The sequence below is a fragment of the Labeo rohita genome, chromosome 6, assembly GCF_022985175.1.
Source record: "Labeo rohita strain BAU-BD-2019 chromosome 6, IGBB_LRoh.1.0, whole genome shotgun sequence".
NCBI lineage: Eukaryota > Metazoa > Chordata > Actinopteri > Cypriniformes > Cyprinidae > Labeo > Labeo rohita.
Genome location: NC_066874.1, coordinates 26,124,521 through 26,144,619, shown reverse-complemented (window position 1 = coordinate 26,144,619; position 20,099 = coordinate 26,124,521). Strand labels below are relative to the sequence as shown.

General features: G+C 33.9%; 1 long non-coding RNA gene across 2 annotated transcripts; it reads right to left on the bottom strand.

Moving 5' to 3' along the window:
* Nucleotides 1-2,498: 2,498 nt before the first annotated feature.
* On the bottom strand, nucleotides 2,499-15,650 carry LOC127166886 (uncharacterized). 2 transcript variants are annotated; one of them, XR_007827940.1, is made up of 5 exons: nucleotides 15,411-15,650; nucleotides 15,194-15,273; nucleotides 12,868-12,998; nucleotides 7,950-8,056; nucleotides 2,499-2,603 (listed from the first exon to the last, which is right to left on the bottom strand). It is a non-coding gene; the product is annotated as an uncharacterized LOC127166886 (long non-coding RNA). The 2 variants fall into 2 exon arrangements; XR_007827941.1 differs by lacking the exon at nucleotides 12,868-12,998.
* Nucleotides 15,651-20,099: the final 4,449 nt, after the last annotated feature.

The following is a 20,099-nucleotide window of genomic DNA, read 5'->3' as shown; positions in this document are numbered from 1 at the left end:
ACCTGTCAATCAAGTGGCCACGCCCTAAATTATGCAGAAGTTTAAGGCTTAATATAAATTAAACAGATGAGTTATAAAAAAAATTCACCACCCTCACAGTTGAGATGAAGGGCAAAATTAGCTATATAGACCAAAATCACTTTTTGTACCAGGCTTTTTTTCCTGCTGTGAAGTTGGGCATTGACAGTCTCTAGCGGCCAGTCGATGAATTGCAGTTTTAGTCACTTCCGTGTTGGCTTCAAGAGGGAGACCAGGAGGTTGCCACTTGGAAGCTATAGAAGATACTTCCATGTTTCCCAGAAGACAAAATAAGTTAAATTTACCCTGATCTTCAAATTCAAAAAGTTTTCACCCTCCCCCAGCTCTTAATGGATTGTGTTTCCTTCTGGAGCATCAGTGAGCATTTGTACCTTCTGTAATAGTTGCATTTGAGTCTTTCAGTGTAAAAAGACGGATCTCAAAATCATACAGTCATTGTTGGAAAGGGTTCAAAACTTCAAATACACAAAAAGGCTGAAAAACCAAAGAATTTGTAGGACCTGAAAGATTTTTTTTGAAGAACAGCAGGAAGTTTAACTGTTCGGGACAAACAAGAGAAGAATCAAGCGTATGTAAACTTTTGAACGTGGTAATTTTTATAAATTCAACTATTATTTTCGTTTGTGGACTAACTACGTAAACATCTTTTATGTGAAAAATCATATTCAGGTCAGTACTAAATAAAAAAACAACATGCATTTTGAACGATCCCTCTTATTTTGGTACATTTTACAGATTCTGCAAGGTGTATGTAAACTTTTGACTTCAGCTGTATAAAGGGCCTTTGACGGAAACATGCACATTAACCCTTTCTGATGCTTAAAACAGTAATTAACCTTCTAAACTGACAAATAAAATACATTTTATGTCAAAGCTAATTTATTCAGATATAAAAATCTCAACTTTATGTACAATTTGGTACATTAGGGCTCCAACCTGATATCATAAGAAAAACGTGTCGCAAGACGCAAAATACGTACCAATAAGTACATATCACTGCGGTTTCCAACAGAAATGAACACTAGAGACGACAAAACAGCGAGTATTTGTAATCGTTTTCTGACAGAGTTATGATTACAGCTCCATATGTTTAACTTTACAGACTTTGTAGACCAGTCGCCACAGAAGTGGACTTAGGATGCGGAATCTGATCTTTTTGAAATCAGTTCCAACTGTGTTCTTTGCTTTTGCATCTAATACTTTTAAATGCAAATAAACAAACATTAGACCATAAAATAATACATTTAATTTTGAAAAAGACTTGTCAATTATACACAATTGCCTGTAATTACACTCTCATGGAGCCATTGAGCTTCTCCAGACAAGCGTGGTTAATCAGAAAGAATTATCAAGGATTCACGCTCAGCTTGATAAATCAACGTCCAGCATATGTTTGTGAAAATCCTGTTGAAGTGATAAAAAATTAGTTGATTTATAAACGAGCCTCATGCCTGGATTGCCTGATTAGCTTTGCACTGAGTTGTCTGTCCTTGGCCTGAATGCGCTGCCAAATCATAACCAGCATGAGCTGAAAGTCTTCTAAGAGATGCTAAAAATCAAACTGCAGATTGGCTCACATCTGCTCATCTGAGTGACTCTAAACCAAACGATTACATGCATATAATCTGTAATTCACACTGATACAATCCTTCATATTCAACATACTTCTTAGCTAAAGAATCAGCCTCAAAAGTCTCAATAGTAATAAAAAAGCAATGATGCATATAAAAAGGCATTAAAAACTTAACTTATTCACAAGGCAATAAATTCTCCACAGGCGTGTTAAAAATGTAATCAGTCAACTGCAATTGCTCACTTGGAATATTTGTGCTCTTTATAATTACATAGCACAGTACTAATCAGAAATGGATGTAAAAATTTAAATGCTGAATAAAATCTTGTGGATCAAAGGGCTTTTACAAATTTAACAGCTCCCTGAAATTCCCCCATGGGATTTTAAAGCACGTAGAGTACAAGACAGAATCAAGATCAGTGAAAGCCAGCTGCGCACCTCTCTTCCCAAATGGATTTGGAATTACACAGACTAAAGGTAAACAACTTGGAACACAGTATGTTCAGAGACTGTCATACAGTGGGGAGGTAGAAGAAGAGGTTTATCCATTATGCTATGAAGGATTTCTCTGTATGTAAGACGTGCTTTCTCTCTCGCTTTCAATTTTTCCTGCACTCTTTCCCTGCTATCCCTCTAAATTAAATCAGTTTTTTTTTCCCCATGTGTTAAATAGAAGTCGCACCCCACTGCCCCCATGGTATTAAGCAGTGTAAATGTGTGTGCATTTCCTCACTAGCACTCAGTATGTTGCACTGCAGAAAATCGCATCTAATTTGCCCAGGAACTCTGTTGGTTTGACGAAGCGGTTAGAATAGCTGAGGTAGTCTGAAGTTCACTCATCATCCTGTGAAAAGCAATTCAGGCTATTCTGGAGTCTTTATATTGATCATAAAGATGAACAGAGGGGTACCTGAGAAACCGTCCACCGTCATAAATCACTTGAACTGCATGAAGGTCACAGATTATGGCTACATCATATGGAGGATGAAACCTGAAAAAATAACAATGAATAAATGGTCAAAATGTTAGGGCCAGTAGGTTACATTACATTTAAATTCAATTTATATGGAATTGTATACTCTCATACACCCCCAAATTTTGCCATGGAAGCACAAATGACATACCCAAAATAAAACGTTTGCATGATTCTTATGACTAGATATATAATCAACACATTTACAAAGCTGACACTTCAAAGTTTACTGTTGAAGAATCAGAATTATTCATTACTCTTCAAACCATGTCATGTGTGTTTTTAGAGAAGGCTAATAAAAAGTTAATAATAATTTAAAAAAAATTTATTGCCCATTGTAAGCTCCCCTGCATCCCTTGTCCGATATCTGGCCCTTTAAACAGAAATTAACTAAATTAAATTACTTTCATGTAAAATTGTATACTTTGATTTAACAAGGATGCATTAAATTGATCAAAAGTGGCAGTAAAAATAAACAGAAATTACAAAAAGAAAATTTAACAGAATTTAAACAGAAATTAGCAAAAATTAAATTACATGTCTGAGAAATTGTATACTTTAATTCAACAAGGGTGGATTAAATTGATCAAAAATGAGAGTAAAAACAAACAAAAATTACAAACAAAAACCAGAAATTTTAATAGAAATTAACATTTATATAAAATTAAATTCATATGAAGTTGTATACTTCAACGAGGATGTATTAAACTGAAAATCAGAATTGACAGTAAAAACAAACATAAATTACAAAAAAACATTTTACAGAAATATTAAATAAATTAAATTACATTTAAATTAAATTAAATTTATATGAAATTGTATACTTTAATTCAACAAGGATGCATTATATCGATCAAAATTGACAGTAAAAACAAACAGAAATTACAAACAATTTTTTAAACAGAAATTAAACAGAAATATTAACAAAATTAAATTACATTTAAATTAATATGAAATTGTATACTTTAATTCAACAAGGATGCATTAAATTGATCAAAAGTAACAGTAAAAAAAAAACAGAAACTACAAACAGAAAACAGACATTTTATCAGAAGTTAAAGAAATTTGAACAGAAATTAAAATCAGTTAAATAATAAATTAAAAATAAATGATATTTATATAAAATTTGTATTCTTCAATTCAACAAGGATGCATTAAACTCATCAAAATTGTCAGCAAAAACAAACAGAAACTGCAAACAAACAAAAAAAAATTAACAGAATTTTTACATTTTAAATTAAACAGAAATTTTAACAAAATTAAATTTCACTTAAATTAAATTTATATTAAATTCTATTCTTTAACTCAGCAAGCATGCATTAAATTGATCAAAAGTGACAGTAAAAACAAATTACAAACAGAAAACAGAAATTTAACAAATTTGAACAGTAATTAAAATACACTTAAATTAAAATTTATATGAAATTGTAACTTTAATTCAACAACAATGAACTACACTGATCAAAAGTGACAGTAAATAAAAACACAAATTGCAAACAGAAAACAAATTTTAACAGATATTAATTTACATTTGAATAAAATTAAATTAATATGAAATTGTATACTTTAATTCAACAAGGACACATTAAATTGATCAAAAGTGACAGTAAAAACAATTATAATGTTACAAAGACTTCTGAAGAAAAGAATCACAAAAAACGTATCACAAAAATATTTATGTATTATTTAGTTTTAATGTATTTTGTATTATAGCTAAAAATAAGAAATATTTGAATGATTTCTGAAGGATCATGTGACACTGAAGAGTGAAATAATGGCTGCTGGAAATTTACCTTTGCCATTACAGGAATAACATACATTTTAAAAAACTGAAATAGAAAACAGTTATTTTCAATTGTATTAATATTTCAAATTATTACTATTTTACTGTATTGTTTAAAAGCCATATCTACAGTCCAGAATATTACAGAGACCGGTGTGTGAGTTTGAGTTTTGGCCAATAAGCAACCACCTTGCAATGCACTAACAACTATCCAGATCTTTCATGAACTACATAGCAATACATAAAAGTAATTTATAACACCCAACTGCAGAGCCACGAGGGCAGAAATAAACACATGGTTTTCTTCAGAAAAACAATAAAAATCTCATTTAACATGAATAACGGTGCTAGCTACATTTGCACAAAAACATATCACTCTCGAAAACACAGACACTTTCACACATACACAAATGGACCTGAAAGAAGAAGAAACAAGACGAGATAACCTGAAATGGTTTTGCTTCATCGGCTCATCACACATTGTTGTGAATCCTCAGCAGGATGGTTTGTTTTCAATTTCTCAAGGCCATCTGGAGGCAGTACAAGAGATTGGGATCAAGTTGGATGTTACAGCTTCTGCTGGACTCCACATCTTCTCTACCTTAATGTGACTTGTGGGATGGGGAATATCTCCCATAGCATCACAAAAGAGATGAAAGAACCCATACTGAACACAAATTAGATGTGATTGTTGGTACATCAAGGTTATCAGAGTTGGCTTGTCTTCAAGTAGACAAATAAGGGAAAATTCAACTGTGGAGCCACAGGGTGGACGTATTACTGCCTATTTGTGCACTCTGTGTTTGATGTTACCGGCCGTTTGGGGAATCAGTGAAGTATTTTTCACAATATCTAGAACCTGACAAAAAATGTCAATTATAACAATTGGGTTTCTACATTTTTGCACTCTCACAACAAAATAGCATTTACATTTCATTAAGCAGATGCTTTTATCCAAAATGACTTAAAACAGTGGAAGCAAAAGTAATTCTTTTTAATAATAAGGTAAAAGCAAACTATACTTTTCCATTTTTGAAGAAAATGTAAATGGTGTGCCTGAGCAAAATGCTAGGCTAGGATGCTATTAATATGTGTTTGTCCAAGACTTTTAGGTCCCTAAATGTGGCTCAAGTCCTTCCTTTGATGTAGTTTAATGCGTTTTCACCCATTTTATCAACTACCAGGTGAAAATTGTAGGTTTGACCACTTAGAAACAGTGTAATACGAAATACAGCTGCAAGCAGCAGTTATGAAGCCAAGCACTAGCCAATCAAAGTGGCAAACATCAGAGCAACTAAAGCAATGAGTAACTGAAGCCATTTTAAGATGATTTAGTCAAAATGGGTGAAAAATCATAACAACCACCAGTAATATGATTTAATGGGTTATCACTTTTGACCAACAGGTGGCGCTGTTATCAAATCGATGTGGTGTGTTCAGTGTGAGGTACCAATGACACACACAAAGTTTGGTTTTAATATGTCAAAGCTTTGCAGAGATAAAGCTTAAAATTGTTGCATTGCTAAACAAAATCCATTTTGTCTATCAACACAAAACCCATAACTTTAAACATATATCAAAATGGTGGACAGGAAGTTCGGCCAGCTATGGCATAGTTGGTATGTATGTTGTTGGCATTATCCAAGGAATATTTTAAGACCAGTTTTATTACAATAGGCTAAGGCAAAAAAAAAGGTTGCATTTTTGGAATTTTCATTATTAATGTTTAATGAATGCTGTATTAGTTCTGAACAATAGGTGGTTGCGTACCAAATTGATGTTGCGTGGTCAGTGTGAGGTGACAATAGCACATACAAAGTTTGGTGTAAATTTGTCAAAGCTTTGCAGAGATACAGCCTCAGATGCCATTTGGCATCTTTCCAACAAATTCAGTGATGCGTTAAATGGAAACCATTTTGTATATCGACACAAAATCCGTAACTTTTTGCCAGCATGGTCTGAAGATGATCCAAGTCAAATTTGGTAAAAAAAAAATTGGACCAACGGTCTAGGAGGAGTTCAAAAATGTAGGTTTTCAACATAAATCAAAATGGTGAACAGGAAGTTCATCCAATTATGGGATAATTGGCATCAATGTTCTCGGCATGACCCAAGACATCAAGACCAGTGTTATTACAATAGGCCAATTTAAATAAATGTTATTAGCATTTTTAAAAATTTCTTCCTAACTTTTGGCAAAATTCTAAATAGCCAAAAATGTCCGACAATTCGGAATTGGGAAAATTGGGATTGTGATTTTTGGCCAAACCATTTAGAAGTTATAAGGAAAAATAGTCATTTTTCATATCTCCTGACCACTAGGTGGCACTGTGCCAAAACACTGCAGGTAGCCTCAGGTCATGCTTGTTATATCACACACCAAGTTTGGTCTGAATACGCCAAACCATTGCGGAGATACAGCCTCATCCATTTTTGCGTGCTTTTCGTAGAATTCGTTCACACGTTATTCCAGAACGGTTCGACTAATTAACTTGAATTCCATAACTTTTTGCCAGCATGGTCTGAAGATGATCTGAACCCATTTTAGTGAAAATCAGACAAACCGTCTAGGACGAGTTCGAAAAAGTAGGTTTTTCGAACAATTAAAACAGCGAAAAAACTAAACCTTGCGATTTTTAAATATTGGTGTTCAATCGAGTCAGGAAACTTACGGTTCAAAAGTTATTAGCAAAAACTAAATGAAAATTTGCACAAGTGGTAGCGCTAGAGAGTTTGCGTTAGAGACTCCAAACTAGCTATGGTTAATGTTGAGACTGTCCTCTATCTGTGTGCCAAATTACACAACTTTCCCGCAAGTGATTCTTTGGGCTGCCATAGACTTCCAGAGCAGAAGATGAAGAAGAACGCAACCTTCGGTGCTTGGCCCGTAACTACACTCTCCAAAATAGAAGTTCCAAATAGTTTGAAAACCTTGACACCTCATTTCATGTCTTTTGATTCTAGCATTTTCAGTAGCTGTTTGTGTTGTTGTTGTGAATGAGCGAATCACATCATGGCTCATCCTGGACCTCTTGCTTATCAGCAGCTGCTGTTTGTGTCGATTTATGCCTTTATGAGCTAATCAAGAGCTTCAGACGTATAGCCATCTGCTGTTACAAGGCTCCAATGTTCAACTTAGCAGCAGCATTCAGGTGTAAAAATAAAAAAAAAAGTTTATTTGATGATAGACAGCTCTTCAATAAGGAATCAGCTGTGAAAACAAGGTGGGAGTATTATCGCCAACAGTTATTGACACTAGTCTATAGGAAGACAAGGATGTTGGCTGTAGCTCTTAACAATATCATTTGTTTCCTTTCAGGACAGCAACAGGGAGATACTGTTACTTCAGTATTTATCAGGTATTAATCATTATTATATGATAATGTTCATCAAATCGTAATTATATGCCTCATTGAAGCAATATTAATCTTTCTCAACACATATGCTTGGCTACACGGTTTGCACAGTCCAGTCTCTACTTTTTATATGAATATTTCACCCTGTGAGATACATGAGAAAGAGCAGAGCTCTGTGGGAGTTACATACGCATGAGAGGCAATGCATCATGGGAGCGGACTCACCTTTCCGCCCATGAGATTGCAGTAGGAAAAAATCAGAGCAATCAATCTGCTTCTCTTCTGGTTCAGGCCCTTCACTAAACATGGTCCACTGCATGGCTGGACAATATCTAAAAGCAATAGTGGAAAAAGTCATTTCTGAGTTGCTTTTAAGTGAAACTGGCCAAAGCACAAGCCAGACAAATGTGCAATCATGATAGGCAGAAACGGAAGGCCAATTCCCGCTGAATCTATATATTCCACTTTTAAACCTTGAAAATGAAGGATGAAACAACACAGGTAAGGTTTTATTTCAGGATTGTTGTTCGGTGCTTGATCAGAAATGGCTAAAAGATATTGAGCGGTTCAAAACTCTTACTAAGTGAAGTATACGTACATCTACATTTAGATACAATAGGACCTCATATCTTCTTTATTTTATTCTTCTATTACATTACAGTGGTCTTCAACCATTAGTTATTGTTTAATCTTTTGAAAAAAAAAACAAAAAACAAAAAAACAAAAAAACAAAGATACAATATTAAGTATTTCTGCTAAAGCTAAGAAGCTAAATTGAACATTTTAAAATTTTAATTACCCCTCACAAATTTACATTTAAATGAACAACGCTGGTATATCTTATTATATTGTTAATATAACTTTTTTCCGGTCAGTTTAGACAAATTTAACAATAAGGGCTGGGTTTTTTTTTTTTTGTTTTTTTTTTGCTTTTTGTGCTTATATTTATTAGCATCAAGGTATTCCATGCATATTTACGGAAGCCCTTTTCCGCCAATGAATACAAAATTACAAAAGGCTTATTGCGACTTTTTATCTCATAATTCTGACTTTTTCTTTTGACTTCAGAATTGCAAGATATAAACTCAATTGCGTGTTATAAAGTCACAATTGCAAGTTATAAAGTCGCAGTTCTGAGAAAAAAAGTTGCAATTCTTACTTTATTTCTCAGAATTGCTAGTTTATATCTTGCAATTCTGACTTTTTTCTTAAAATTGCAAGATATAAACTCAATTGCATGTTATGAAGTCACAACTGTAAGTTATAAAGTCGCAGTTCTGAGAAAAAAGTAAACTTGAAATTGTGAGAAGAAAAGTCAGAATTGTAAGATACAAACTCACAATTGCAATAAATAAATACATAAATAAGAATTGCAATTTTAATCTTGCAATTCTGACTATATTTCTTGCAACTGTGAATTTATATCAGACAATTCTGAAAAAAAAAAGTCTTTATATCTCGCAGTTCTGACTTTATAACTCGCAACTGCGAGTTTATATTAAAAAAAGTAGCAGTTACCTTTTTTTAAAATTATTTTTTATTCAGTGGCAGAAATGGGTTTCCATACATATTATACACACTTTTTCTGTTTGGTAATATTTCATATTCTTTAAAAACAGCCATTCAAAATATTTTTTAAATATTATATAAAAAATTGGAAAAATATAGTGATGTTCGGATCCAAACTAGAGCTTATAAAAGACATTCTAGTTAAATATCGACTGTTGAAAAGCTAAAGTGAACATGCCAATATAAAAAATGCCCAGCTTTAGTTTTGTTTCAAACTTTGGTGACCATTGCTAATTATGTGATCATTAAATAATTAAATAACCCTGTTTCCTATTTAAGCTCTATTCACAAAAGAACACGATAAAGCATAAGACATGAGAATGTCTTACGGATAATGAGCTTATTATTTTATGGGGTAATTAACTCATGATTCTGTTTCTCCTCTGCGCCTATGATTGCTGCTAATATCCCTATTTACATCAGTTCCACTCTCTCTCCTCAGGGTGAGAAAACGAAGAGAAAAAAACTCACTGACCTCAATTTTAACCTGTCCCACGTACAGCTGCGCTCTCAATGCTACTAGTTGTTTGTTATTGTTCCTTGAGGTTTAAAACTGACTTGAGAAGAAATGTAATTTAGTCAGAAAATATCACAAACACAAATTTATCAGCTAATATTCTAATTTCAGCTTGAGCATGATTATATTTCTCGAATGAAACTGACATTGTGGAAGCTCCATTTTAAATCCTGATACCTTGATCTGCCAAACTCACATAAGCCTATTATTTTGCCTGGAACTGGAACAATTCATGTGGTAAATTAATTGTGAATAATTATTTACATCATCCACTTTATCTTTGATAACAACATAAAATTAACGTTACCTGAATAAACAGCAAAACATGAATACACACTAGCATTTTAGAGGAGGCGCTTGCTTTCTAATCAAACTACACAATACAAAAGACTATATTTATACCTGACATTCTCCTTCACCCGCAATCCATTATTCATCAGTCGCCAAAGTAGGAAGCATTCACAAACCCTCCGCTACTCATCATTCCAGTCCATTCCCACTCGCATTCCTTCAACATGCTCATACTGACCGATTCAAATCCTTTAATTTATACTCATTATTCAACTCTCCATGTGATTATGATCCTGACAAGCTAATTAAAGAGCCTATTATGTTTTGTCCACACTTGAGTCCACTTAGAAAATCCCTTGCTTCACTTGTAATAGCTTCCATGCACAGATGTCAGAAGTGTTTCAGTCAGTAGTACCGTGCTTTATATGTTGCTGACATTTATACTTTTTTATACCTCTCTGTTTTTCTCAATGAACACATTTTACTTAATAATAACCATTTATTAAAGGGGTCATCTGAAGTGATTTCATGTTTTTCTTTGGAGTGTTACAAGCTGTTTGTGCATATATGAGATCTATAAAGTTGCAAACCCAAAGATATTCTTTATAAAAGTTAAGACACAGCCATGCCTTCCTTAAGTGTTGTGGAGATGCTGTGTGTTTCGTTGCGAAAGCAAAAGCACTTTGGTGTTCCGAATGAGTACACAACTAGAAATCAGTGGTTAAGTTATATTTACAACACTGTTCCAGAACAGTACAACGCAAATATTCGAGTGTGTGCAGCGCATTTTACGGAGGACTGTTTCCTGAACCTGGGAGAGTAGCCTACGATGCCGGCTGTGCACACTATAAAGTGGGGCAATCTGGTGCTTCTGACTCACAGCCTGTAAGTATGTTTTCGTATTTTAAGAATTTGCTACTGTCTATTCAAATGCGAGTTTTGAGCAGTGTAGTGTACAGCTTGCTGTTTGTCCTTTGTATGATCGCAAATGCAAACATGGTGTTATTTTTAAGTTTAATACTATTTAATTCTGACTTTCTGTTTAATTGCGACCATTGTGTATATCCTGCTATTCTGACTTTATTACTCGCAGTTGCAAAAAATAAAGTCAGAATTATGAGATGATAAACTTTTTTTCTAGCAAATGCAAGTTTATATCTTGCACTTCTGACTTTTTTTCTCACAATTGCGAGTTCACATCTGCGTAATACAATTAATTGCATTATACAAACTCGAAATTCTGACTTTTTTCCCCAGAATTGCATGATACAATTGTGAGATTATATCCCTCTATTCTGACTTTATAAATCGCAATTGCAAAAAATAGAGTCAGAATTATGAGATGATGAACTCGCAATTCTGACAATTTTTTCTCACAACTGCGAGTTTACATCTGCGTAATACAATTGCATTATACAAACACACAATTCTGACTTTTTTTTCTGAATTGCGTGATACAATTGTGAGTTTATATCCTGCTATTCTGACTTTATAAGTCGCAATTGCAAGAAATAAAGTCAGAATTATAAGATATAAGATGTGAAATTCTGACTTTTTTCTCGCAAATGTGAGTTTACATCTGCGTAATACAATTAATTGCATAACGCAAATTTGCAATTCTGACTTTTTTCTCAGGATTGCTTAATACAAACTTACAATTGTGAGTCAAGAAGTCAGAATAGTGAGATATAAACAATTCTGACTTCTTTTTAGTAAATGCGAATTTATACCTCGAAATTGTGACTTTTTTTCTCTCGTAATTCTGACTCTCAGAATTGTGCAATTTAAACTCATAACTGTGAGTCCAGTTCTGAGGGGAAAGAGACTGATACGTTCTCAGAATTCTGAAAAAAAAGTCGTCAAAAAAGTTATAGAATTGCAACTTTATTTCTCAAAATTGCAGAACTCACAATTCTGACTTTTATTCTGACAATTGCGAGTTTAAATCTTGCAATTCTGATTTTTATAAATTGCAATATGTAAACACGAAATTATGAGAAAAAAAGTCAGAATTGTATGATAAAAAGTTGCGACTGCCATTTTTTTAAATTTTCTAATTAGTGACAAAAACTGGCATTTTTTTAGTTAACTATTGGCCAGACATATACAAATATTTTATATACAAAAGATTTTTGGAGCATAAACTGTTCTCAACATTGTTAATTGTGCATCAATAATAACTGACAAATCAGCATATTAGAATGATTTCTGAAGGATCATGTTACACTAAAGCCTGGAATAATGTCTGTGGAAAATTCAGCTTAGCCATCACAGGAAAAAAAAAATACATTTTAAAATATTTTCAAACCGTTAACAGTTCTTTTAAATTCTAATAACATTTCGCTTTATTTTGTGAGTTTTTACACTGTGTTTTGTACTGTTTTTACTTTTTAATCAAATTAATGCAGCATTGGTGGGAGTAAGAGACTTTTAAAAAACATTTTAAAAAATAATTTCAATACTTTTGAAATTATGAGTATTTTATGTTTTTGAAAGTTTACTTATATATTGATGTATTACATATCATAAGCCTCTATCGATGACCTACAGTTCACAGCAAATGCATTGCACAATTGAGTTTGTCAGTCTGCCTCGCCTCACCACTGCTACATTTTTAGGACACAATATCAATTTAAAAGTAGTTTAACTTTGAAAATTGCATCCTGTGCAGAGCCTGTGCCTAACGCTAAACCATATGTTAGATCCTATTCCCACACATCCCCACTGATACTCTTCAACAGTGTAATGAATCTGCAGTACACTCACCCTCCATCTCTCTCCTAAAGCACACACATGGGATAGAGACTTGCGTAAGCTGGAGAGACTCTGCAGTCCTTCTCTGCACACAGGACAGTAGTCAGCCTCATCTAATGACTGTGACCTTTCCCCATCAAGGTCTGGCAGACAAAACAGGACTTAGAGTCACAACAAATACAGCAGTATTATCCCCAGCACCATAGCGACACTTATTATTAATTAAGCACAGAACTCAGTCAGATGCTGCTTTGAACTGATTAGGCCGTCTTCAGATCTAACATTTTCAATAGTTTGATGTGGTCACTCGCAGGAGGGAATGATTCGAAAATGCGTCGGTTGTTTGATCAAAAGGTCACATGGATCCTAATTTGCATGGTACAATGTGAAGAAAACTTAAGTCGGTATGAGATCAAAATGTACACATTTGCCTGGTGTTTTTCTGTATTATTAATCAATGCACATTATTACAAAGACAAAAAAAGGTTCAAAATGTGATTATTTGCTTAAGACTATGAAAAAACTTTACTTTAGGCTTGATTAATGATGAACACTAATAAAATCCAATTTGTTAATCATGATAGTGATAAACAATACTTTTATAGCATTTACAAAAAGAAGGGTAATTTTAATTTTGCCATTGGCTACCATTCAAAAAGCGGGGATCAGTAAGATTTTCTTTTATGCTAACCAAGATTGCATTTATTTGATCAAAAATACAGTGAAAACAGTAATATTCTGAAATATTATGATTAAAAAAAACAATATTCCATTTTAATATAAAGTATTTATCAGTGTCATTTATTTGTTATGACAAAGCTGAATTTTCAGCATCATTACTCCAGTCTTCAGTGTCACATGGTCCTTCAGAAATCATTCTAATATTCTGATTTGTTGCTCACAAAACATTTATTATTACAGTTGAAAAGGGTGTGCTTCTTAAAATGAAACTTACATTTTTTTCAGGATTCTTTTATGAATTGAGGCATATATACACTATCAGTGAAAACTTTTTTTTTTTTTGGACAGTAAGATTCTAAATGTTTTAATGAAGTCTCTCCTGCTCACCAAGTTTGCATTTATTTGATCCAAAGTACAGCAAAAACAGTACAATTTTCTATTTGCATATATTTTAAAATGTAATTTATTCCTGTGATTTCAAAGCTGAATTTTTAGAAATCATTCTAACATTCTGATTTGCTGCTCAAAAATATTTGTTATTAATATGAGTAGAATTTTTTCAGGTTTCTTTGATGAATAGAAAGTTCAGAAGAACACCATTTATCTGAAACAGAAATCTTTTCTATCATTATAAATGTTTTTATCATCACTTCAGCATTCTTGCCCTACACTTAACCCTAACCAATAAACACCCGTGAGGCATGTTATTTTCCACTTTTAGATTATTTCCTTCATTTTTATTAAAAATAAATGCCTTTCTGATTTGATATGTGATGCGAAAAGGGAAAAGAATGAGTTTGGCAAAAGGCAGATTCAAACTCGATGTTGGTCAAAGAGAGTTAGGGTTTGGAGCAGAGGTTGCGCTAGACTTCGTCATTTTGACGGACAGGGTCGTAAAAATTCTGTCATAATCTATTATTACCCCTCATTACAATTTTCATATTTAAATTAGAACAACACATTTAATTGTTTTTATTTTAGTTTTCATTTTTAATCATGAACCTACATGATGACACCGTAGTGTTTAAAAACAAAAACAAAAAAAATCGATTTCTCGATTTTAATAGATTTTCATTTTAATGAACCAATATCGATTCTTAAATCACAACTGACCTTTTGGTCTATGCTGTCTTCAGTTGACGAATGGACAGAACATAGTGCGTCTTCCTTCCAATAAATCGCAATAGGCTAAGCTTTGTGTTACTTTTGATATGAAACAGAGTCTCAGATTTCAAATTCTGTCCATTTCATTAGGAAATTCAAGCAATATATACCATTGTGGCACTCTTTGGAAGTCCACTTCCAAAACAAAGATTTACATATAATGTCATCCAAAATGTTCTTCAGTCATAAAAAAAAAAATGTTTTTTTGAGGAAAACATTTCAGCATTTTTCTCCATATAATGGACTAATATGGTGCCCCGATTTTGAACTTCCAAAATGCGGGTTTAAATGCGGGTTCAAACGATCCCAAATGCGGCTGTAAACAATCGCATTTGGGTTAGTAGTGGGTTAGTCCTTCATCAGTAGGTACTCATAAATGCAGCAGTATTTTCTGGCCAAGATTTTGCCTGTTAACCACAAGACTAACAGACTTTAATTATAGCATTACAGTATTATTTTGTAATTTTTAAGATGACATTTAAACTACTGATACCTGTTTGTCATCCTGTGTGAGTGGACAGGTGAGTAATGTGTCCACTTCAGGTCTGGCTTCATTCACAGTCTAGTCAATTCCTGATAGAAATACATCACATTATGGAAGTAAAACGAGTTAGCAAATGACTTTAATCAGTGCAGTCATGTTATGTGACAGCCGTACAGTATTTAATGTCAACACTGAAAATTAGTGTCCATTTCGAATGATAACTTACCATCGTGAACAGGTTCTTGGCGGCCAGAAAGAAAACACATATGCGTGTGCAGACACCAGCAGCATGCAACAGATGTAATGATGTGAGTCCTGGAATAAATGTTATTCACCACAGCTGGTAAGCGCTATTGCGATGTAGAGTGCAACTTAATTATCCTATCTCTCGTTTCATTTCACATCTCATTTTCTATGCTATGCTGTTCTCTGAAAATAAGCATGTTTCTAAATCCGAGTCTTCTTGGCAGGGTTACATGGAATGACGAAGAGGTCATGACTGGTTTGTTTGTGTCCCTCGGTGGGAATGGATTGGAAGCAGAAGTGAACTGAGAATGGACAACACACATTGTTAGTGGAGCAGAGTTGTCCTGGGACGTGTTTCCGTGCTCACAGCGGAATGTCTGGCAGCATCTTTGCGCAACAAACTGCCCAGTCATAGTGACGTGCTCAGGCTTAAGGGTTTTGATTCCGGTGGGGCCGAGATCAGAGAGCTTTCACATTTGCGTGGATGAGGAAAGCGCAAGAACACAGGGTAAATAGGGAATAGGATGGGCGTTTGTGCAAAAATCTGTGGAGGACAAACTCTGGCCTTGGTCCAGAGGAACACTAAGCAATGTACTGCAGTGGAGAGGACCGTGCACCTCGGGGATCACAGCAAATTGGTCAGCTTTGTTTTGTTATCGATTGGTCATGTTGCTCATGCTCCCTAAATATCAACCTGCACTCTGGAGGCTAGCTTGGCACAAAATGTATCAAAAATATGCAATGAACACTGCAGTATTGCCTAAATCACTCTATATTGCAAGATTTGTGCATTTGCATTTATGGGTTGAGCTCATATCATTCTAAACATCAGTCTTTATATTTCTTACTTCGCTTTATATTTGGAGGCTCCAATGATAAATATGTAAAAATAATAATATTAATTTAGAAATTATCCTCTAACACCACCCATGTGTCATGGGAATCTCGCAAACATGCATCGAAGACTGAAACGGAAGAGAAGAAATTGTTCATTAAACACATTATTTTTGTTTTCTTTGCACACAGAAGTGATAATTGCGTTGCCGTCTATGCAGGGTCAGAAAGGTCTGGGATTTCATCAAAAATATCTTAATTTGCGTTTCTAAGATAAACAAAGGTCTAATGGGTTTGGAACGAAATGAGGGTGGGTAATTAATGACAGAATTGTAATTTTTTGGCTGAACTATCCCTTTATGGTTTCTCTTTATAATTGGAGTCTTCCTTAAGTATCTTAAATAATGTTAATTTTTTCTTTAAAAGATGCTAAATGGGCCTTAAGGTTTCTCTGGAGAGAAAAAAAAAAACACATTTACCATGAGAGCACTTTTCTGAATCAGATGAAAATTTTCAGTACTCAAATAAAATAGGAATGTCAAGAAATGTGGAACTATGATTTGTGAAACAAATGATTTTCTGCACAGTGCATCAAAAACAAACAAAAGCACATACATTTTAAAGTTGTGTACAACTGAACGACAGGATAATCCAGAGATTTCTTTTTTGGGGGGGAGAATGAAAAAACAAGTCCATATGCAATGCTGTATGTGCATTCTGTTGCTATGGAAAGCTCTCTCTCTCTCTCTGTGAGTGTGTGAGCAGTGTTTTCAGAAGGATTTGTGGGAGGGTCTGTGTGTGCACATCCCTCTTGGTTCTTGGCTCTGATGATAAGCCCCCTGCTTGCTTGAGTGCCTTTCCAAACCCAGAGACCGAGGTGTTATGACTATGGATGACAAGCACAGGAGCTTCCAGCCTGAGACAGCGGAGCAGGGAGACATAGATAATAGAGGGTAAAGAGATACAAGACACGTGGGAAAGTGAAAGATGGTGGTAGTCAGAGAAAGCAAAGATATAAAGCGATGCAGGAGGGGAAAGCTGGGAGAATAGCATTTAAAAGGAAAAAACAGCAAAGGAATAATATTAGAGATATGAAAGAAAAAAATAAACAAGCAGCAGAGAATGGAGACATTTTTTTCCACAATGCTGTGGGAATGGGCCAGGTCAATGAGTGCTGACATATTACTGGTGGAAGAATAAGTAAATGTCCATGAAAGTACCTTCTTGTAGTGAGTAGCTTCTGGATGGCAGTACTAAATGAAAAAATATGAGATTTAACCAAAATAAGAAACATAGGACATCTTCATACTGTAAGCAATGTCATTAAGGGGGGGTGAAAACTTTTGAAATTCTTCAGGTCTCACAAATCTTTGGTTTTTCAGCATTTTTGTGTATTTGAACCCTTTCCAACAATGACTGTATGATTTTAAGATCCATCTTTTCACACTGAGGACAACTGAGGGACTCATATGCAACTATTACAGAAAGTTCAAATGCTCACTGATGCTTCAGAAGGAAACATGATGCATTAAGAGCCGGGGGGTGAAAACTTCTGAACAGAATGAAGATGTCTCCATTTTTCTTATTTTACCTAAATACCTACAGAAGATGCTTACATGTTTCCCAGAAGACAAAATAAGTTTAATTTACCCTGATCTTCAATGCATCGTTTTTACTTCTGGAGCATCAGTGAGCATTTGAACTTTCTGTAATAGTTGCAAATGAGTCCCTCAAATGTCCTCAGTGTGAAAAGATGGATCTCAAAATCATACAGTCATTGTTGGAAAGGGTTCAAATACACAAAAATGCTGAAAAAGCAAAGAATTTGTGGGACCTGAAGGATTTTTCTGAAGAACATCAGGCAGTTTAACTGTTCAAGACAAAGAAAGGACTCATGAACAACTATCACTAAACAAAAAAAAACAGCTGTGGATCATTCAGGTAACAACACAGTATTAAGGATCAAGTGTATGTAAACTTTTGAACAGGGTCATTTTTTATAAATTAAACTATTATTTTCTCTTGTGGACTATATGTAAACGTCCTTTATGTTAAATATTTTATTTAGGTCAGTACTAAATAAATAAAAAACATGCATTTTGTATGATCACTCTTATTTTGTTAAAATAATTAACATTTTGCAGATTTTGCAAGGTGTATGTAAACTATATATACTATATATACTATATATATATATATATATATATATATATATATGTATATATGTATAGTTGAGCATTTAGATAATGAAACAGTATTAAGAATCAAGCATATATAAATTTTGAATGGGGTCATTTTTATAATTATTATAATTGCAGCTATTTTGTCTTGTGGACTGTAAGCATCTCTTATGCACATATACATTAGTGAACAATAATCAAGCAATTATGAAGAAGCAGTAAGCCTATCATATGTCACTTACTGTCACTTTTTGAGCTGTATTTGCATTCTGTTTCCAATTACCGTATTGATCGCACACACACGCTCTTTTTTTTCTTACCTATGTTCCCTTCTCCTCCATGTTGTTTTCCTTAGACCTTGAATAGATTGAATTATCTTGCCCCTACAGTGCACATTCAAACAAAGCCAAAATCAATTTAAAAGCAGCTTATGGTGAACACTTGACCAGTGATTACAAATGACAGGCAAATTCAACATGTCACAGCCGCCATCCCCTAGAAGAGGACAGGGGTTGCAATACTGTATATTATGTATATTATGCAGACGGAAAATCACTTTAAGAAATGTGGAAAAAAAACCTTCAAGGGCTGGAGGGAATGAATAGGAACCTTGAACCGGCAGAATAAACGAATAGGACCTTGAACCATCACTGCTACATTTAAATGCAGTGAGTCTGTTACTGTACTTTCCATTGACATAAATGTGTCTCCAATGCAAAGTTGTTGTTTTTTTTCTAATTCCATTAAAGGGTCACAAATGGTGCCGAATATTTTGTTCTAGTTTTCTAAGCCTCTCACATGTACACAGCTTGAAATGTCATTTACTGACATTTACTTAAATGTTATTATAGGCAGCGGTGCGCTTTCTTTGTTCTTAAATATTTTGCAAGAGCATGTAGAGGTGAAATAATGTAGTGAAGTATTTTGTGGTCATCGGTAACAAAGCTGTACATAAACACTCTTAGGCATTGAGGGTTGCCATAGAAACAAATAATTTGAGACAAAAAACGTGGACAGCTTTAAGAAGCTCAGTAGCAATCTTGTAATTACAGCAGTTCTTCAAGGATGTGAATGCAGCATTATTTAAATTGCTGTTTGTGTATACACAACATTAACATGTAAATTTTATGCGTTGTTCTAAAACTTGAAAAAAATTATAAATCCTGCATACTACTTAAACTTGCATCTTTACAAATTTTGGCAACTTTTCAGTCAATTTGCTTTTCTCAGGCCTTCTATTTTCAGTTAATCTAAAATAACCCACTACAGTTGAGGTCAAAAGTTTACATACACCTTGCAGAATCTGCAAAATGTTAATTATTTTACCAAAATAAGAGGGATTATACAAAATGCATGTTATTTTTTATTTAGTGCTGACCTGAATGAGACATTTCACATCAAAGATCATTTAATCCACAAGAGAAATAGTAGTTGAATTTTAAAAATGACCCCGTTTAAAAGTTTATATACACTTGATTCTTAGAACTGTGTTGTTACGTAAATGATCCACAGCTGTTTTTTTTTTTGTTTTTTTTGTTGTTGTTGTTTTGTGATAGTTGTTCATGAGTCCCGTTTGTTGCTGTTCTTCATAAAACTTGAACCCTTTTTAACAATGATAGTATGATTTTAAGATGCATCTTTTCACACTGAGGACA